General features: G+C 37.9%; 1 long non-coding RNA gene across 1 annotated transcript; it reads right to left on the bottom strand.

Annotated features, from left to right (window-relative positions):
* Window positions 1-330: 330 nt before the first annotated feature.
* Window positions 331-21,688, bottom strand: LOC146822140 (uncharacterized). The gene is made up of 5 exons (XR_014962813.1): window positions 21,444-21,688; window positions 20,686-20,744; window positions 9,871-9,911; window positions 1,453-1,890; window positions 331-498 (listed from the first exon to the last, which is right to left on the bottom strand). It is a non-coding gene; the product is annotated as an uncharacterized LOC146822140 (long non-coding RNA).
* Between the last annotated feature and the right edge of the window lie 684 nt (window positions 21,689-22,372).

Below are 22,372 nucleotides of genomic sequence, written 5' to 3'. Positions count from 1 at the left end.
AGGAAAGGTAAACAGAAAAGTTGTTTGTGATATTTCGAGAGTGTTTTGTATGAATGTATATGCATGTATTTAAAGGCGATATAGTATTTTGGTGTTTCATCTATGTGTATGAGATTTATGTGTAGAATTCCAAATTGTATGCTGAAAAAAGAGCAACTGATGTTACTACGTGTGATATAAAAATGGTGAATTTAATGAGTCTTCTGTTCTAGATGTGTAAGTAATTTCTTTGCAAAGAATACATTTTTTGTTTTTCGCATTGTCTTTTTACTTTGTACTTACTTGCAATTGTGTATTCCGAGTAGAATTTAATATTTTTTCGTTGTTAAATTCATGCACTGTCAGATGGGTTATTTTTATGTAGCTCCCAAGTTCGATGGGAAAGTCCGCTGCGTCCCTCCACAGTGTTATTTTCACTGAGTCTGTTGCATCGTTTACTGTTATTGATTTTAGTTTTGTTTCTTGTCCTCCAATGAATACAGTTTTGGTTTCTTCCTCCTGTCAAATTTGATAAACAATCATTGTTATTGGTTCTTGCATAGATAGTATACACTTGTGCTGTATCTTTGTTTATTGGAGAGAACATGCGAGTGAAAAGTTTGTTGATTGTTGTGGTGTATTAGTTGTGTAATAGTGTGTGCTACAGTGTGTATGTTAGAGAGTGTGCGTTAGAGACTTTTGTATGGAAGTATATATATGATATAATTTGTAGGAGAGTGCACATAAAAGAGTAGATGATGATATTTTGTATAACTATCATTTTTACAAGTGTTTGAAATAAATAGTAAAAATACTTTACATGTTTGAAACTTGTGGGACTGTTCCATGTAATCAACACTTTACAGTGCATTTAGTGTCCGATGTGTATTTTTACAATGTTAATGTTTTTTTTCGTAAATTATATTAGTTAAATATAATTTAGATTGTAAAATGAGCGAGTAGAGTTGCTAGGATATTGTATGTGTTGTGCAGTAAGTATAGTGCTATTAGCAGCAATGTTGTGTATTCTATTTGAGTTTCTACATCGATTAGTCCTAAATATATCCTTTAGATATTATTTCTCTATAAAAAATTGTTGTATGCTTGTAGTAGATTGTACTACAGAGTATTGGCAAAGTTTAAGTAGCAATGAATGAGATGGAGAGTGTCCGTTTTTAACTATATGTAACCTTGTGGTGTGTGTAAAAGGAGTAAGCAACAGCTATTACTTGAAATGTTTGTAGATAGTATGTGTGTTGGAGTGAGTGTTGTATATAGTTTATAGTAAAGTGTGCTGCTAATAGTGTGTGTTTTAAAGAGTTGCAGTTACTAAATGGGTTTTGAATGTATGGTATAGTGGTTTGAAGAGTGTGATTACAAAGTGTGTGTGGCAGATAGTGTTGCTGATAGTATGTAAGTTTACAGACTACTACATGCAATAGTTAAGCACCTTAATTTTTTTATGATACGTACCTCTGATATTGTCCCTAATATGCTCATCAATGTCCGTAAATTAGCTTTTCTTATAGTTTTTATTGGAGAAACTGGGGGTGCAGGCGGCTGTAGCAAATATACTGCTTCTTGGGTTATTGTTTCCGGGAGCGTTAATGGTGGCATTCTCGAAATCTTTGTTTGTTTCGTTAAGATGATGACATTGTTCTTGTTTATAAAATTCCGAATTATAATTCCATTCCCTTCTTTTGTTAGCTTGAAAAAATCATCATTGTAGCAAGTTCCTTTAATGGACCCACTTTCATCAGCAAGAGCAATGTGGAATAAAATCTTATTTTCTTGCTTAGCGTTTTTGTAGTGTGTTTTTGCAGAGCATTTGACTATGTTTGCTCGTATTGCTTTTTGATACGGTTTGCTTTCCTCGTGTTTGGTTTCCTTAATTTCTTGTATAGAAATCATCTGCAACGAGACAAATAATGTAAGTAGACCTTCTGAATCTAGCATGTAAAGAAAGGAAATTCCTAAAGCAAAATAACATACAAATTGATAATTTCAGCTTATTAAATAGCTACCCATAATGCTTTGTGATCGCTATAGTAGGACTCTAGTATACCAAAGTGAGTTATCTCTTCATTAACATATATATGGTCTAAGGTTGAATTGTAGTCTGTTGTGTAGTTTTGTATTTTTTGGTGACATTGAAATTGGTTTTGCATGTATTCTAAAAGTAGTGTTGCATTATGTGATACTTGTGCTAAATCTATGTTGAAGTCGCCCATTATTATATATTTGTAGTTTGGGTAAAAGCTCAATACGCTAGTTAACACTTGAAAAAGTTTTTGTAGTTGTACATGTGGTGGTTTGTATATTATCACAAATAAGTAATCACAATTCTTTATAAATAAAGTAAAATGTAAAATGTCAATTTCGTGCTGTGTTTCATAAATTGGCAAAAGGCAAATATTTTTCTTGTAATAAACAGCAATCCCATGCTTGGTATTTTGATTATGGAATTTATCAAATAGCATCAGATGATAGTGGTCAATATATAATGAATGACTGTTCCCTTCCCTAGTTGTGTTTATTTCATTGAGACATATAATATCTGCCTTCATGATATTTGTGTCGGCTTGTATAGCTTTGTGATTTTTTTGTAGTGAACGTATGTTGTGTACAATAACATTAAAGTTTAGCAGATAATTACATAATTGTGGTACTGATATTGCTAATAGCATATCTGTCCTTAAGCGGGCCATTTCTTCATGAACCTTTGGGTGGACAACTATTTTGTCCTGCTGAAAGTTTTTAATATATATGTTTTCTAATGATTTTGCTCTGCTTAAAGCAACATAATGCAAATGATGTATTTTACTATTGTTAAAATGGATGTAAAGTGGTTCAATAGTTTCTCCTTGTGTTCTATGTATAGTACGTGCAGATGATTGGCGTAGTGGGAATTGCTTGCGTATTATTGTTATAAATTTTTGTGTAAATTGAAAATGTCTAGAGATAACATGAATTGGTGTCCAATGAGGTGAAATGTTACTGTGATATATGTGCCTATTTTCCTGTCTTGTTAATTTGCCAACATTTTCTTTATCAAAAAGAATCCATATCACATTTGGAATGCTATTGATAGTTTCTACTAATTCAACTATACCTGTTGCACCATTTGTTAAGCCATCGTTAACATTGATATTGCATGTTAGATCGTATCGTAATTTTAATGCAATATGCAATATAAATGGCAGGCCCATGGTCTTAGTTGCATCTGCAGGTAATTGCATTAGTATTTTTTTTTTTACAATTTCGCTTAGGTCAGATGCAACTGTATCTATTGCGGTTGATGTGTATACAGGGTATTTTGTTATATGTTGTAACAAAACTTCATTATTAATATTATTAACCTCTTTGTTTGTTGCCATTATATAAGGGATGGTTTTGGTAATGTTTTGGGGTGGGTCTTGCTCGCGTGTTTGTATCTGTATAATATCGTCATTAGTTTGTTTTCCTTCTCTTAATCTATTTAGTAATTGAGCAAATGGTAAGTCGTTTAGCTGTCTCATAATTTTTGTTAATTCAAACAACTTAAAGTGTGTTTGCCATAAATTTGTACTTACTGGTCTGTATGAATGCCTAGAATTTTCAAATATGTATGTGTCAAATACTGGTTTTAACTGATAAAAATCTCCAATAGCTAATATGGATATCCCACCAAAAGGGAGTTTGGACATTTTAATTTCTTGTAACCTGTTATGTATAAAATTGAAAAGATTTGCCCCTACCATTGATATTTCATCAATTATCAGCAATTTAAGATGCAATAATTCATTTTGAAGTGCACTCCTGTTCTCATGAGTGAGTGGTTTATGAGATAGCGATTGCGAAACTGGTATTTTGAATGTACTATGTAGCGTTTTACCATGGATGTTATGTGCTGCTTTGCCAGTTGGAGCTGTAAGCAATACATAAATGTTATCAGGATTTTCCCCTGCTTTGGTATTGTAATAGCGTAGTAATGTTTGGTAAAGGGCTGTTATAAGGAAGCTTTTCCCTACTCCTGCACCACCTGTGCAAAACGTATAGCAAGGTGTTTCTTTGGTTTTTATCCAATGCAAGTGATGGTATATAAAGTTAAGTTGCTCATCTGTAAGATTTTGCATCAAACTGTGATATTGGTCATCTGGCATTATATTATTGGTTAAAAGTTCATCATTACTTGTACTTCTAATGCCTAAATCAAATGATAAGTCATATAATAGTGGTTCATTTGTTTGAACTTCAGGACAAATGTTTTCGTCAGTTTCTATATCCATTGGAGGTATAAGTAATGCGTCCAATGTACAGTCTCCATTGGCATTAGGTGTTAAAGGGGTATTATGCCTATTATACTTAGTATGATTAGCGTCAACTATATTTTGAAGTTCTAGGTATTTTTCATAATATGTTTCCTTATTACCAATAATTTGATTTTCTACTCTCCAGGGATAATAAAGCATTAGCAATTCTCTGTAATAATTTTCAGGGTCATTTTTTTTATTAAACCTGCAATACCGAATTATTTTTTGTTTTTGCCGCTTTGTATAATCTGTTTCTGCAGTTTTATTTGGTATATTAATTTCAAGTTCTTCCTCATCCGAGCTATAAAAGTTGTTTTCGGTGAGGAAATTATCATGGTCTGTTGCATTTTTCTGCTTTCTATTTTTATGATTTCCATGATACATAGATGCATAGTCAGCTAATGTACACGTTTCCAAATCTGTAGGACGTTTGCTGTACTTTACTATTACATTATCATATTGTATTTGATTGGATGTATCAGGTAACAAATTTATAGTCTCAATGTCTTTTAATAAGTAGGTACGCTTTTCTGGAGGGCTTGTATTAATGAAAACATACGATCTAGAACTTTTGCGTAAAGGAATTTGAAGTATAAGATAGGCTGCTTCTTGCGCGCTTATTTCTGTACAGTTTAGGAATTTGTTACCTATATGCTTAAGCTGCTCTTTTATGCTTGGATTGTGATAAACTTCTTTTGCTGCTTGTGCAATCAACTTGCTCATTCCACGCTGTGATTTACTAATATATGATACTATATATACGGCACATGCATATGCGTCTAAGATGTATTGTATATCAATGTTTGCTTGCCATGCTTGTAAAATTGTCGTATTGTAGTTATTAATAAAGCATTCAGCTGGTGTTCTTTTTAGGAAAATTGTATTTTTTTCTATAATGCAGCGTATACATCTAACATATTGACTTAGATCTAGTTTCATTGTATCTAAAAACTGTTCAAAGGAATAATGTGAGAACTCTTGCGTGTTCATAGTTAGGTGGATTAGTTCGATTTTCTGTAAGAGCTCTTGATCAGTTTTGTCTAGTGGTAATGGTTCCAGTATAAAAGTTTCTGGCATTGGATATTTTGGGTACTGGTATTTGCATGTTCTTTTATGTTTAATACGACAATTTTTGGTATGTCCATGCTTTTGTAGTGGCAATAAAGGCTCGATATTTGTATCTTGTTGTTTTGCACAGGTTATATATTTATCTATAAAAGCTGTAACAGTAGTAACTTCTGAAGTTTCATACTGTGGAGCTCTTTCAATCCATATTATAGCATGTATATGTGGTGATCCTCTTTGTTGAAATTCTACTCTATAAAAGTAATCTATCACCTTGCCAATTGGGTTACTTTTATGCAGTAATATACAATTAAAGAATTTTCTAACTTGAAAGTCAAAATGTCGGGCACAAGTAATGGGATTTCTCTGTATTAATTTGCATTTTTCCTCCCATGACATTTTTTTGAATTCTTCTTCTGTACATTCTTTTTTTTTCTCAGTGCGTAATAGTATGTTGATTAAATGATACCATTTAGTTTCTGCTGCTGATAATGTTAAAAAAAATGTTGGTATCCCTAATTGTCTTATCATAGCAAATAAGTCTTTTTTGCATTGCTCCCAATATGGTGGTGAGCCACGTATTGTTTTTAGTATTTTATATCCCTCATTAAATTGGAAAATGCTATCTAATTTTTGTTTGATGTCTTTTGCTGTAATAATGTTACCATTGGTAAAATATTTTCTAAGTGAGATGTATATTTTGCTCTGTGTTTGCTTAATATGCAACTTTTTCAATTTGAAGAAAACATTTGTCATGGACTTTGCTACTCTTAAATCATAACTTCTTAATTCCCATTGACATATTGTACTGTAATGTATTGGTACATGTCTTTCTTTGTTTGTTGGCCTTCGCTTCCCACAAAAAATAGTGGGGAAAGCTAAATATTCAGAATCTTTGTCTTCATATAGACCCCTTGGTGTGTTATATTCTGCAGGTGCCAAGTTAATAATGTTAATGCTTTCTGTAGTTATAGTTTCATTAGTTAGCATAGTATCTAAATTCCCAGCTGCAATGTTGTCTGATGAATCTGATGTATTGTTTGCATCAGAAGTGTCATTACAAGGTGGCATATTCTCTGGTGTATATTCCCAATCTTTATTAACAGTGACTCCATATTCTTGGAACATACTGCTAGTAGTTGCTAAATATAGAGCTGCACGCTTTACTTTGTTTGGCCTTACATTTTCGAAATGGGTATAGGATTTATAGCTTAATTTGCGTTTTAATTTTATTGGAATCGTCATGTTATCATTAATTTGTCTTGGTAAAACAGTTACAGTTGTCATAACATCGGTAGGAACGTTAACTACTGCACCTGAGAGAGATTTTTGGAAGCCTCGCGGCAGCGTTCTGATTTGTAAAAAAGGTATTCTTGGCGATACTAATCTCTCTTCTAAATTATGCAAGTGTAATTCAGGTGGGATATCAGGAAATGTCATCCCATTATAGAAAGAACATGGTGGTATTTTGTCCTTGGCAATATAGTTGTAACATGTCCGGCATATATCTTCTGTTTGATATTGACTAATGTTACATTCTATGAATTTAGCCCTTTTTTTTAACTTGTGCGTTGTTTGCAAACTTTGTTTATGCCACAACTGATTGCAAATAGTGCAAGCATACTCTGGGCCATATTTAATTTGTGCATGGAAAGTACTAATTGTGGCATTTGTCAAAGATGTTATATTTGTGGCATTAAGTGTATTTTCTGTTTCTTGTTCATGCAATCTTTTTCTGTTACAGTTATTTGGTTGTACTTCTATTGCATTTGGTTCATTGTGAATCCCAGCATTATGTGTAAATGTGTTTGTTTTTGGATTGGGATTGTTAATAGCTATGATAGATTCAATATGACTTGTGGTTGTGGAATTCTCTGTATGCATTTGCCTATCGCTGTTGAGTGTTTCTGTAATTGTATTTTCTAGTTGTAACTCTATAGGTGTGATATGTATAGAGGCATGTAGAGTTAACTTAGTAGTATGGATATACATGTCTCTTATAGGTGTAACTTTTTTCTCTCTATGTTTTCTTTGTGTTGTTTCAAGTGACAATTTGCTAATTTTGCGTACTGTAACTGGAGTGAAGTATAAAGTAAAACTTAACGAATGTGGTACTTTGTTCTGGAGAGCCAACGTTCTGATGTAATCAATAACCTGCTCAGGTGATTTGATTTGTAAAGCAATAGAGGTCCCCTTAGCAGGAGGTATTATTTCCTCATTTTGGCTATTTGAATTAAATACAAAGTATGCATGAATCGTTTTGAATATTGAAATAGTGTATGCATTAAAACAAATCAATATACCACTGTTCAAATGCATTGAAGTAAGGGTTCTCAAAAGCCTTGCATTTTGCATTTTTGTTTGCTTTTCCTCCAACGTTATGCTCTTTTTTTGCTTAATTGCATATATAACGCCATTGTGCTCTATGTAATTGGGTAAATATTGTGGTTGCATACAATTTTCTTTATTAATTGACTGCATTTCAATATATAGTGCATTTCCAAGTCCCATAATAGATTGCAAGTCTTGACTATCCCAACTATGTGCGGGTTTACAGTAGTTATGTAGAATAGCAAATAGACTATTTTGTATAGATTGTGTACACCTTGATGGTAGTGTAAGATTTGTTTGTGTTTGCTGTTTGTCTGTACTATTTACGACATTTATATGTTGTTGTGTTTGTGGCCAAAAAGTTTGTTCTATGTTGTTCCTGATGTTAATATGCATTTTGGACAATATAGTCTTGGGGTTATTTTTTGGGCTAAGTATTTTGTTACCCTGAGTGTTAGGTTTGTTTGTAGGATGGGAGCTTTGTATATATGCGTTATTATGCAAATCACTTGTTGAGCCTGTGATGTTTTGTGTCTGTATGTTTTTTGTATCACAACTCGTGACTCTTGTGTTGTGTCTAAGTGTATTTCTAAGTATATTTGCATATGTCGGAGTATTATGTGAGTTACTTGCATATTCTGTTGTATCTATGCTAGTGCAGGTAGGTAGCGTCAGTTGTGCAGTTGTTATAGGCACAATGCAATTTTGTGAGGGGGGAATATGCTGATCACTAGCTAATGATGCTGATGGCTGAAGAGTACCTGCCTTTGATCTTTGGAGGCAATCTCTTTCATTTTGTATGCGAGTTCTTAATGTGTGTGTGAATAAATCTGTACATGCTTTAGTAGAATGCACATAAATATGCTTGTGTAATATGGCACTTGCATTTTTCTCTGCTATGAGCATTGCCTTATGTAGTGAATCTTTTTTAATTGGAATTATATCTATTGGAGTTAATTCATATGGTAAGTAATTACTATTGGGTCGCTTTAGACTATATGCCAGATTTGTTATGTACTGTATAAGCCCTTCAAATGATATTTGTATGGTAATACATGTCCCATTTGGGTGAGGCATTCCTGTGGTGTCGCGGCTATGCGAGTCAAATACAAAGTATGAATTTTCACTGTGCATAATAGCTATAACATACATATCCATGCAAAGTAAAACACCGCAATGCAAATTGAGTGCAGCTCTCAATACTGTTTGCATATTTGGCGAAGATGGGTCAAACTGTTTCAGTATATCCCCATAAGAAGGTTGTTTAAGCTTAAGCGAATAGATAGTGTCATTGTGTTGGATATAATTTGGTGAATCATCAGGATGCATAAGCTGTTCTTGATTTATGGAATGCATATCTATATATAAAGCATCCCCTAAGTCCATAATGGCATGTAAATCTTCTACAGTCCATGTATTAGCAGGTTTGTAGCTATTGTGTATGATTGCGAATGTGCTGTTTGGCAAACATTGTTTGCCCCGCGAAGTAGGAGAAAATTTGTTATGCCCTTGATGATAAGCTGCCTGCAGTATTTCCATGATATTAATAGCGACACCAAAATATTGTTCAAATAAACTGCCGGTATTAAACTACCTATTATAGGTTTGTATTGTAGCGTTCTTTGGATGCTGTATTTTAGTGTTGTAAGTTTCTTGTATGGACTATATATCTGTATGCTTCTATACAAGTATAATGCTAACTAGCATATATTAAAATTTATATACACTTTCTAACTTTTCTGAGTAGTTACTATTTATTTGTATAGCTATACAAGGTTCATGCAACTTCCCTTGTGCTGCTAATAACAGTAAGTAATTAATAGATGCTGTTCAGCAAACTAATTTCTGTGAGATAGGTTAGATGTATACTTTATTAAATTTATGCTATATGCATAGGATTCTAAAATGAATAGAAGTGTTTTCTAACAATGCATTTGTTGTGTGTTTCTATACGCTTGTAGTGTTTCCACGAATGTTGTGCTTTAAGCAAAGGTCAGTGTTTCTTAAATAGTCTGTGAATGATGTTTACGGATTTGTAAGCACTAGACTTTCTCAACAGCCTATAGGTATCGTTAACAGAGGTTATGCATGCTGAAAACAATGAGTATGTTTCAAAAAAAATATATATATATATTCTAATGATCCCAACTGATTTGTTTTCACCATAGGCTGGTGTATCAACAATAAATTAAGATACTTTCACCTTGATGCCTTGAAAAAGAATGCGCAACTTCTCACAGTTATCTATGGAAGAATAAAAACAAGTATTAATGTTGATTTAGCATAGTAATATACAGTAAGTTGTCAATAGTAACGAAATTAAGTAATTTTTGCATGGCTCATAAAGTTGGTAGATGTAATGGAGGGAAAACACAAGTAGAAATTGTATCCCAAAGAGCAATACAGATGTAATAATATGGAGATGGTTTGTAGTGTAAGGTTTCTGTCGAGTATGGTAGAAAAAGTGTTGTAAAATGTAGCATAGTGTAGACAATGTGTAGCTAAAAAAGTGTACATCGAGAATGTGTAGCAGAATGTGAAGAAAAGAGTAGTAGAGTGTTTTTCTTAGAGTATAATATTTAAATAGTTTCATTAAAAAAGACAAACAGTACGGTACAAAAACAAAGGCAATAAAACTTGTCAGTGCTTCACATAATTCATCCCATGGTAGTCTGCAGCACGGAATTATGCAACATATTGGCGCATGCGCTAAGGTACAGGGGCTAAGGCAGAGGCGCAAAGTAACACGTGTCATGCCACATGTGTGAAGTCACAAAATGTGTGTGCTGTAAAGAGTAGATGGAAGAAATTGTGAATGAGAATGTATGCTAAAGAGTGTGTGGTACAGAATGTGTAATAGAGAATGCATGGTGTAAAAAGCATTGTGGCCAGTGTGTGCTATTACAGTTGAAAACAGGGACAGCAAACTGAAAAACTTTGAGAAAAAGTTGACAGAGCCTCACGTAAGTAACCCCATTGGAGTTTGCAGATTGGTTCTCACCTGCATGCTCACTTTCTCATCATCAGCTATTGTCAACTTAAAGGTTTAAAGTTTGAAAAAAGCTAGGTAAACAAAGAGGAGAGTAAAGAAGAGGCAGTGTGTCATACGTCAAGGAGTAGCGAGAGGAGTAAGAGTAATGTATGTACAGTACAATTTTAAAGGATAGTAGTGAGGATAAAGACAGTAGAGATGTAACCATTAGCTCTGGTGCATGTTGTGAAGATGTACACAAAAATGCGTGCAACAGGTAGTATGGTAAACATTATGTATAATCATAGTGCATGAGAGTGTGCAACAGAGCGCGTGCAATAGAGCGCATGCAACAGCATGCATGCAACAGAGCGCATGGAAAGAAAAGAGGGCGCGTGGAAAGAGGGCGCGTGGAAAGAGGGCGCGGGGAAAGAGGGCGTGGGGAAAGAGGGCGCGGGGAAAGAGGGCGCGGGGAAAGAGGGCGCGGGGAAAGAGGGCGCGGGGAAAGAGGGCGCGGGGAAAGAGGGTGCATAAAGAAATAGTCTATTAATGGTGCAAACACTGAGCTATCTAAAGGATAAACTTTCTTAAAAATTTGACAGTGCCTTACATAAGTAACATCATTGCATTGTGCAGACTGGTTGTCATGTGCATTCTGACTTTCTCATCATTAGTTATTGCCAACAAATAGGCTGGAAGTGTGAAAAATTTGGCGGAAAATAAAGTTAGAATAAAGAAGAGCCAGTATGTAGTATACATGGAGTAGAAAGAGCAGTAAGAGTAGTGTGTGTAGTGTTTGCTTGATAGTAAAGGCTAGGAGGATAATAAAGGTAGTAGAGTTGTAAGCATTAGCTAGGGTGCATGTAGAGGAGATGTGTATTATAATTTGCACAGTAGCTAGTATGTTAAAGTGCATACCAAAAGACAGCGTGTAGTATTGCATAGAGCGTGTGGCAGAGAGGCTGTGGTAAAGAGCTGGTAGTACAGAGAGTGCCATAGAGGCTGTAAATATAGTGCGTGCTATAGAGTATATGCACCATGTTGTTATATGCGCTAAGTTACACGCGCTAAGTTACCTGCGCTAAGTCACAGTTGCTAAGCCACATGTGTCAAGTTACACAATGAGAGTACTGTAGAGAGTGGCTAAAAGAGTGTGAATGAGAATGTGTGCTAAAGAATGTGTGGTACAGAATGTATAATAGAGAATGCATGGTGTAAAAAGCAGTGTGTGCTATTACAATTAAAAACAGGGATAGGAAACTGAAAAACTTTGAGAAAAAGTTGACAGAGCCTCACGTTAGTAAGCCCATTGGAGTTTGCAGATTGGTGCTCACCTGCATGCTCACTTTCTCATCATCAGCTATTGTCAACTTAAATGTTCAAAGTTTGAAAAAGCCAGGAAAACAAAGAGGAGAGTAAAGAAGAGGCAGTGTGTCATACGTCAAGGAGTAGCAAGAGGAGTAAGAGTAATGTATGTACAGTACAATTTTAAAGGATAGTAGTGAGGATAAAGAGAGTGGAGATGTAAGCATTAGCTGTGGTGCATGTTGAGAAGATGTACCTAAAAATGTGTGCAACAGGTAGTATGCTAAAGATTATGTAAAATCATAGTGCATGAGAGTGTGTGTGGCAGAGAGCATTTAAGAAGTGCATGCAACAGAGTGTGTGCAAAAGAGTGTGTGCAAAAGAGTGTGTGCAAAAGAGTGTGTGCAAAAGAGTGTGTGCAACAGAGTGTGTGCAACAGAGTGTGTGCAACAGAGCGCGTGCAACAGAGCGCGTGCAACAGAGCGCGTGCAACAGAGCGCGTGCAACAGAGCGCGTGCAACAGAGCGCGTGCAACAGAGCGCATGCATGCAACAGAGTGCATGGCAAAGGAAAGAGGGCGCGTGGAAAGAGGGCGCGTGGAAAGAGGGCGCGTGGAAAGAGGGCGCGTGGAAAGAGGGCGCGTGGAAAGAGGGCGCGTGGAAAGAGGGCGCGTGGAAAGAGGGGGCGGGGAAAGAGGGGCGGGGAAAGAGGGGCCGGGAAAGAGGGGGCGGGGAAAGAGGGGGCGGGGAAAGAGGGGGCGGGGAAAGAGGGGGCGGGGAAAGAGGGGGCGGGGAAAGAGGGGGCGGGGAAAGAGGGGTCGGGGAAAGAGGGAAAGGGAAAGAGGGGGCGGGGAAAGAGGGCACGGGGAAAGAGGAGGCGGGGAAGAGGGGGCGGGGAAGAGATTGCGGGAAAGAGGACGCGGGAAAGAGGGCGCGGGGAAAGAGGGGGCGGGGAAGAGGGGGCGGGGAAGAGGGGGCAGGGAAGAGGGTGCATAAAGAAATAGTCTATTAATGGTGAAAACACTGAGCTACGTGAAGGAAAAACTTTCCCAAAAAGTTGACAGTGCCTTACATAAGTAACATCATTGCATTGTGCAGATTGGTTGTCATGTGCATGCTCACTTTCTCAAAATTAGTTATTGCCAACAAATAGGCTGAAAGTGTCCAAAATGTAGGGGAAAATAAAGTGAGAATAAAGAAGAGACAGTATGTAGTATACATGGAGTAGAAAGAGCAGTAAGAGTAGTGTGTGTAGTGTTTGCCTGATAGTAAAGGATAGGAGGATAATAAAGGTAGTAGAGTTATAAGCATTAGCTAGGGTGCATGTAGAGGAGATGTGTATTACAATTTGCACAATAGGTAGTATGTTAAAGTGTATGCCAAAAGACAGCGTGTAGGAAAGTGGGTTGCATAGAGCGTGTGGCAGAGAGGCTGTGGTGAAGAGCTGGTAGTACAGATAGTGCCATAGAGGCTGTAAATATAGTGCGTGCTACAGAGTATATGCACCATGTTGTCATATGCGCTAAGTTACACGCGCTAAGTTACCTGCGCTAAGTCACAGTTGCTAAGCCACATGTGTCAAGTTACACAATGAGAGTACTGTAGAGAGTGGCTAAAAGAGTGTGAATGAGAATGTGTGCTAAAGAGTGTGTGTTGTGGAGTGTGTTTTGGAGAATGCATGGTGTAAAATGCATGCTGTGGTGTGTGCGCAATTTCTGTTGAAAACAGGGTTAGTAAAAGGAAATAATTGTATAAAAAGTTGACAGAGCATCGCGTAAGTAACACCATTGTAGTTTGCACATTGGTTCTCACCTGCATGCTCACTTTCTCATCATCAGCTATTGTCAACGTTTAGGTTTAAAATATGAAAAAGAAACGAAAACAAAGAGGAAAATAAAGAAGAGACAGTGTGTCTTTTACGTTAAGGAGTAGCGAGAGGAGTAAGAGTAATGTATGTAGTGTTAAATTGTAAAGGATAGTGTTGAGGATAAAGGTCAGTAGTGATGTAAGCATTAGATGTGGTGTATGTTGAGGAGATGTACTTAAAAAGGTGTGCAACAGGTAGTATGGTAAAGAGTATGTAAAAGCATAGTGCATGATAGAGCGTATGGCAGAGAGCATTTAAGAAGTGCATGCAACAGAGTGCGTGCAACAGAGCGCGTGCAATAGAGCGCGTGCAACAGTGTGCGTGCAAAAGAGTGTTTGTAGAGGATTAAAGTATATTATTGCTGGAAAAATTGACATAGGCAAAGTCCAAATCCCCTGGTAGTGTTGAGTGTTTAATGTCAGTAACACTATTGAGGTTTGCCAAATACTTTACTTGTATCTTCACTTCTTCATTGTTAAAATTCGGCAGCATATAGCTTGAAAGTTCCCCAAAAAAAGGATTAAAAAGAGGCGCGCCTAACGACCAACAGTAGTCTTAATGTAGGCATTAAGTATGATATATGTAGAGGAGGTGTCTCTAAAAAAGCGCGCTTTAAATTGTATTCTGTAAAATATAGCATGTTAAAGAGTGCATGTTAAAGATTGTATGGTAAACAGTGCAAACGCAAGACTGTTTGTAGAAAACTAAACTATATTGCTATCTAATAAATTCAACTGCTCTAACGTAAAAGTTGCCAGCGCCTCATGTTATTAACACCATTCGAGTTTTCCGATTGTTTTGCATGTGCATGCTTACTTCCCCATCAACAGCTAATGCCAAATGTGGTTTATATTCACATTTTCACGATGTCACACAGGCATTTACATAAACCTACACATACACACTGCTTCATTCAATCGTGAATTTAAGTACTCCATGCAAACTTCCCATTTTGCTAATTTCTTTAAAAGCAATAATACATTATTTGATTGTGCACAGCCATCTATGTATTGTTTTTTTTGGCCCAACTCTTTTCTCTCCCCTTTCCCATAGCAAGCATTTGTTGAGGAAGTTTCCCTCAGCCTGCCCCACGCTCTTCAGAATCATGGGTGTCTTTTTTTGCAACTTTTCTCTTTTGCCCAGCCGGACCCATATTTGATGGTGGGCATGTTTCTTCTATTTTATCTTTGGCCTTTTCCGGCTTATGTTTATGGCTGTGAGGCAAATTCTTCCTGAAGCAGTATGGCAAGCAATGTGCTATGTTTTTTGGCTGTTTTGTTGTTTGCTTGCTTTTTATCTAACTTTTTGTTTCTCGAGCTTAAGCGGTGTGGGTCATTCCGGTGCAGCGGCGTGCAGGGAGTGCTTTCCTCGGTAAGTATGGTGCTGTTTGTGGGACTTAGGTAAGGCATATTGTAAGTAATTCATTTTTTTTTTCTGTTTCGTTACAGGTCTTCAGCAGTGAGGGTCGTTCCAGTGCGGCGGCATGCAGGGAGGCTTTTCCTTTGTAAGTATGGTGTTGTTTGCGGGACTTAGGTAAGGCATATTGTATGTTTTGTAACTAACTGTGTATCTTTGTTTGTTTACAGGGCTTCATCGTTCTGGGGTGCTACGGTGGAGATGCCTACATGGAGCACTTTCCCCAAATGTATGGTGCTGTTTGGGCTATGCATCTATTAAAAAAAGCTAGCATTAGCTACGATGTTTAAGAGGTGTGCTACAAATGGTGTGCAGTAAAGTATGTGTATTGAGAGTACGTGTGGAAGAGGGCGCGGGGAAGAGGACGCGGGGAGGAGGGCGCGGGGAGGAGGGCGCGGGAAAGAGGGCGCGGGAAAGAGGGCGCGGGAAAGAGGGCGCGGGAAAGAGGGCGCGGGAAAGAGGGCGCGGGAAAGAGGGCGCGGGAAAGAGGGCGCGGGAAAGAGGGCGCGGGAAAGAGGGCGCGGGAAAGAGGGCGCGGGAAAGAGGGCGCGAGAAAGAGGGCGCGGGAAAGAGTGCGCATAAATAAATAAATAGTGTATTAATGGTGAAAACACTGAGCTAGCTAAAGAAAAGTTGCCCACAAAGTTGACAGTGCGTTACATAAGTAACACCATTGCATTGTGCAGATTGGTTGTCACGTGCATGCTCACTTTCTGTTTATTGGTTTTTTTTGACAAATAGGCTGAAAGTGTCCAAAAAGAAGTGGAAAAAAAGGTGAGAATAAAGAAGAGACAGTATGTAGTATACATGAAAAAGTAGTTTTGAGCAGTAAAAGTATTGTGTGTAGTGTTTGACTGATAGTAAAGGATAGGAGGATAATAAAGGTAGTAGTTGGAAGCATTAGCTATGCAGCATGTAGAGGAGATGTGTATTACAATGTGTACAGTAGGTAGTATGTGAAAGCGCCTGCCAAAAGATAGCATGTAGAAAAGTGTGTGGCATACAGTGTGTGGCAGAGAGCCTGTGGTAAAGAGCTGGTAGTACAGAGAGTGCCATAGAGGCTGTAACTAAACTGCGTGCTACAGAGTATATGCACCATGCTGTCATATGCACTAAGTTACATGCGCTAATTTACCTGCGCTAAGTTACCTGCGCTAAGCCACATGTGGTAAGTTACACAATGAGAGTACTGTAGAGAGTGGATAAAAGAGTGTAAATGAGAGTGTGTGCTAAAGAGTGTGTGGTGTGAAGTGTGTTTTTGAGAATGCATGGTGCAAAATGCATGGTGTGGAGTGTGAGCAATTACTGTTGAAAACAGGGATAGGAAAAAGAAAAAATTTCAGAAAAAGTTGACAGAGCCTCACGTAAGTAACACCATTGGAGTTTGCAGATTGGTTCTCACCTGCATACTCACTTTTTCATCATCAGCTATTGTCAACTTATAGTTTGAAAGTATGAGAAAAGCAAGGGAAACAAAGAGGAGTATAAAGAAGAGGCAGAGTGTAGTATACATAAAGGAGTAGCGACAGGAGCAAGAGTAATGTATGCAGTGCACAAATACTAAAGGATAGTAGTGAAGATAAAGGCATTAGAGATGTATGGTGCTGTTTGGGCTATGCATGTAGTAAAAAAAGCTAGCATTAGCTACGATGTTTAAGAGGTGTGCTAAAAATGGTGTGCAGTAAAGTATGTGTATTGAGACTACGTGTGGAAGAGGGCGCGGGGAAGAGGGCGCGGGGAGGAGGGCGCGGGGAGGAGGGCGCGGGAAAGAGGGCGCGGGAAAGAGGGCGCGGGAAAGTGCGCACAAAAGAGGGCTTGGGAAAGAGTGCGCATCAAAAAATAGTGTATTAATGGTGAAAACACAGCTAGCTAAAGAAAATAGTTGCCCACAAAGTTGACAGTGCGTGACATAAGTAACACCATTGCATTGTGCAGATTGGTTGTCATGTGCATGCTCACTTTCTGTTTATTATTTTTTTTTGACAAATAGGCTGAAAGTGTCCAAAAAGAAGGGAATAAAAAGTGTGAATAAAGAAGAGACAGTATGTACTATACATGAAGAAGTAGTTTTGAGCAGTAAAAGTAGTGTGTGTAGTGTTTGACTGATAGTAAAGGATAGGAGGATAATAATGGTAGTAGTTGGAAGCATTAGCTATGCTGCATGTAGAGGAGATGTGTATTACAATGTGTACAGTAGGTAGTATGTGAAAGCGCCTGCCAAAAGATAGCATGTAGAAAAGTGTGTGGCATACAGTGTGTGGCAGAGAGCCTGTGGTAAAGAGCTGGTAGTACAGAGAGTGCCATAGAGGCTGTAACTAAACTGCGTGCTACAGAGTATATGCACCATGCTGTCATATGCGCTAAGTTACATGCGCTAAGTTACCTGCGCTAAGCCACATGTGGTAAGTTACACAATGAGAGTACTGTAGAGAGTGGATAAAAGAGTGTAAATGAGAATGTGTGCTAAAGAGTGTGTGGTGTGAAGTGTGTTTTTGAGAATGCATGGTGAAAAATGCATGGTGTGGAGTGTGAGCAATTACTGTTGAAAACAGGGATAGGAAAATGAGAAAAATTCAGAAAAAGTTGTCAGAGCCTCACGTAAGTAACACCATTGGAGTTTGCAGATTGGTTCTCACCTGCATGCTCACTTTCTCATCATCAGCTATTGTCAACTTATAGTTTGAAAGTATGAGAAAAGCAAGGGAAACAAAGAGGAGTATAAAGAAGAGGCATAGTGTAGCATACATAAAGGAGTAGCGACAGGAGCAAGAGTAATGTATGCAGTGTACAAATAATAAAGGATAGTAGTGAAGATAAAGGCATTAGAGATGTAAATTTGCTGTGGTGCATGTTGAGGGGATGTATATAAAAATGTGTACAAAAAGTAGTATGCTAAAGAGTATGTGAAATGATAGTGCATGAGAGCGTGTGACACAGTGCGTGCAACAAAGCGCACGCAACAGAGCGCGCGCAACAGAGCGCGCGCAACAGAGCGCGTGCAACAGAGCGCGTGCAACAGAGCGCGTGCAACAGAGCGCGTGCAACAGAGCGTCACACGCGCTAAGTTACACGCGCTAAGTTACCCGCGCTAAGTTACCCGCGCTAAGTTACCCGCGCTAAGTTACCCGCGCTAAGTTACCTGCGCTAAGTTACACGCACTAAGTTACACGTGCTAAGTTACACGCACTAAGTCACACAATGAGTGTGCTGTAGAGAGTGGATAGAAGAGAGTGAATTTCAATGTGCGCTAAAGAGTGTGTGGTGTAGCGTGTGTTTTGGAGAATGCATGATGTGAAATGCATGGTGGCGAGTGTGCGCTATTACTGCTGAAAATAGGAATAGCAAAAGGTAAAACTTGTACAAAACGTTTGCAGAGCCTCACGTCAGTCACACCATTTGAGTTAGCAGATTGGTTCTCACCTGCATGCTCACTTTCTCATCATTAGCTATTGTCAACTTTTAGTTGTAAATTATGCAAAATCATGGAAAACAAAGAGAAGATTAAAGAAGATAAAGTGTGTAATAAACATAAAGGAGTAGCGAGAGGAGTAATTTATGTAGTATACAAATATTAAAGGTTAGTATTGAAGATAAAGGCAGCAGAGATGTATGCCAAACAGTGCATGACATTTTTAAGCTATGAACCATATGTTCTGAATGAAAAAATGCATTTTTTTCCAACGCGTGATTCCCCAAAAACAATTGCACAGTAGTATCTGCATTACTGCGGGTAATACATACATGAACGCCAATGTTTGTACAGCAAACACTAAAATTAAGTAACCTTCGAGGAGCGATGAAATAATTTAGAAAAGGATACCTCGTCCCGCTAGCGTACTTTGTGAAACCCCTCCCACCCCCTCCAAAAGTCTAACAAACATCACATGACAAAATGTCACTGCTAGTATAAGCTTAACCCCCCTTCCCCCCCTTTTCGCCCCCCTCATCACACACTTGTTTCAGTTGGTTCCATTAGCATAGAAGCCTTAGAGATTTAAGTAAGGTAAAGACGCGTTTTAGACGGTACCTATACGTAAACAATGCACCTTGAAAGCATATGCAAAGAATTCCAACCGGAAGATGGTAAATGTATTCAAATGTCAAGAAAAACGAATAGAAATAAAGCCAAATCTATAGAATGCGCGCACCATAACTGCAATCATAGGCCAAAAGTCAGATCCAAAAGGAGGCATGCACATGAAAGCTTTTCACATAAATGTTTCGCACCACAAAACACATTTTGCTAACAAAAGTAAAACAGTCGTAAGACATGTAAAAAGTAGCAAGCGCATTAATATTCCACTGGTGCGAAATTTGTATAATAGCATATAATTGCAGATGACTTGCAACAGTCGCAAATTTGCAATGCAATCGATGTTAAAGTATCTTATGCATAGAGTGTTTCAGTGAGGATGAAATAAGTGGCAAACTAAAGCCAAACGTTACCGTAATAAGGCTAGCATTAGTGCACATGACAAAATGTCACTGCTAGTATAAGGTTAACCCCCCTCCCCCCCTTTTCGCCCCCCTCATCACACACTTGTTTCAGTTGGTTACATTAGCATAGAAGCGTTAGAGATGTAAGTAAGGTAAAGACGCGTTTTAGACGGTACCTATACGTAAACAATGTACCTTAAAAGCATATGCAAAGAATCCCAACCGGAACATGGTAAATGTATTCAAATGTCAAGCCAAACGAATAGAAATAAACCCAAATCTATAGAATGTGCGCACCATAACTGCAATCATAGGCCAAAAGTCAGTTCCAAAAGGAGGCATGCATATGAAAACATTTCACATAAATGTTTCGCATCACAAAACACATTTTGCCAACAAAAGTAAAACAGTCGTAAGACATGTAAAAAGTATCAAGCGCATTAATATTCCTCGGGTGCGAAAATTGTATACTAGCATATAATTGCAGATGACTGGCAACAGTCGCAAATTTGCAATGCAATCGATGTTAAAGTATCTTATGCATAGAGTGTTTCAGTGAGGATGAAATAAGTGGCAAACTAAAGCAAAACGTTACCGTAATAATGGCCTAATATGTTTCGAAAGCTGTTCGGTTTTAAGCTAAAAACAAAATGATGGCATCTAAACGTTACGCTTACAAATCAAAATAAGCAGGATACCCAACGATGGCGAAGCGGTACCGTAATGTATACCGAAATACTGGCGAAAGCCAAAAGCATCCAGGTTATGTGCTGTCTATGTGTGTCCCTTCTAAATTCTGCCCAATCTACGCTCACCAAATATTTTATTGCAAACTTGACAAAAAAGCGCGGGTCGGAAGTTTAAATGCATTCAGATACGAAGCGCACTGTGGTAACTACAAAGCGCCTAACATGTTGCCAAAGGTTGAGATCGCAAAACCACTGCACTTGTCATTAGCCAAACACGACAGAAAACGTTCAGTGAGTTCATTGTGTAAACGGAAATACAATAGAAGCTGCTTACCTTATAGCAATAGAGATCGTTTTGGTCGTACTGGATGACCCACGAAATGTCTTGAATGTCTGCTCTCCCAGTTTAGGTCAAGGAAAAGAGAAATAAAAGGGAGTTAGTTCAAATGTCTTCTGAAATCTAGCCATCTATTCGAAAGGCAAATGCATTGTAAGTTGTATTTTAAGTAATAATTGTACGATTTCGGACAACAGAGCAAGTGTGCAATGCAATCCAGGGAAACGTTTGTAATGCAGTGTGCGCCTCACAAAGTATGCAATACACGCGTACCGTAATGTGTATAGTAAGAGTGGCAAACACCCAAAAACTGCAAAATAACGTGGTGTGCGTGCGTGCTCCTTATAAATCGTGTTAAATCTTTCCTAGCAAGTGATTTATTTTCAACGATTGTAATCGCGGCTCCGAAACTTAAAGTCAGCAAGATACCAAACGACGGCGAGCCGGTACCGTAATGTATATATAAATCGCGGTGAAAGGTAAAACATTAATGTAATGTGGTGTGTGTGCGTGTCCCTTGTAAATTCTGCCTAACATATGCTAGTAAATCTTTTCGTTGCAGCTTTTAAATAAAAGTGCGGCTTTGAAAATTTAAAGCCATAAAGACACTCAGCGAACTTTGCTAATAAATAAAGCACATAACATGTTTGCAAAGGTCAACATTGGAAATTTACTGTACTTGTCATTAGCAATCCACGATAGAAAACGTTCGTTGAGTTTATTTTAAAAAGGGCAATACAATTGAATTTGCTTACCTTTTTGCAATAGAGATAGTATACTTCGTACCGGATGACCCACGTAATGTCTAGAATGGCTGCTGTTCCAGTTCAGGTCGAGGAAAAGAGAAATGAAGCGTATTTAATATAAATGATCTCAAAAATGTAACCATCGATTCGAAAGCAAAAGGCATTCTAAGTTGTATTTTAACTAATAAATGTACGATCCCTGACAACAATAGCAAGTCTGAAATGTAAAGCATGGGAAAGTGTATTATGCAGAGAGCGCTTCACTAAGTATGCAACACACGGGAAACGCTAGCAAATCGGTACCGTAATGTATTTATTAATAGCGGCGAACACAAAAAGCATGCAAGGTAATGTGGTGTGTGTGCGTGGTCCTCACAAATCCCGTCAAATATTTATTAGCAAGTGTTTTTCTTTTTAAAATGCAAGTAATCGCGGCATTGACAATTAAAGGGAGCAAGATACCAAACGATGGCGATGCGGCCCCGTAATGTATATAATAATCCCGGAAAAAGCATAAACATTAAGGTTATATGGGGTGCGTGCCCCTTCTAAATGCTGCCCAATATAAGTTAGTCAATTTTCCCGTTGCCGATAGTAAATAAAAGCGCGGTTTTGAAAATTTAAAGGCATCAAGATACTGAGCGGACTTTGCTAACAATAAAAGCGCCCAACATGTTGGCTAAGCTTAACATAGTAAAACACCAGCACTTTACATTAGCAAAACACGATACAAAACGTTCAATGCGTATATTTACAAAACGGCAATACAAATAAAGTGGCTTACCTTTTCGGAATAGAGATAGTTTAGCTCGTACTGGATGACCTGGAACCAAGCAATGTTTTCGAATGGCTGCTCTTCGAGTTTAAGTACAGTCAAACCGGAGGAAAGGGGAGTTACTTTAAATGAATAACAATAGAGAAGTAACACTTGTTTACGA

This window comes from Triturus cristatus, chromosome 6 (assembly GCF_964204655.1).
Source record: "Triturus cristatus chromosome 6, aTriCri1.1, whole genome shotgun sequence".
In the NCBI taxonomy this organism is placed as follows: domain Eukaryota; kingdom Metazoa; phylum Chordata; class Amphibia; order Caudata; family Salamandridae; genus Triturus; species Triturus cristatus.
Note: the sequence above shows the minus strand (reverse complement) of the source record. Positions and strands in the feature narration are given on the sequence as shown.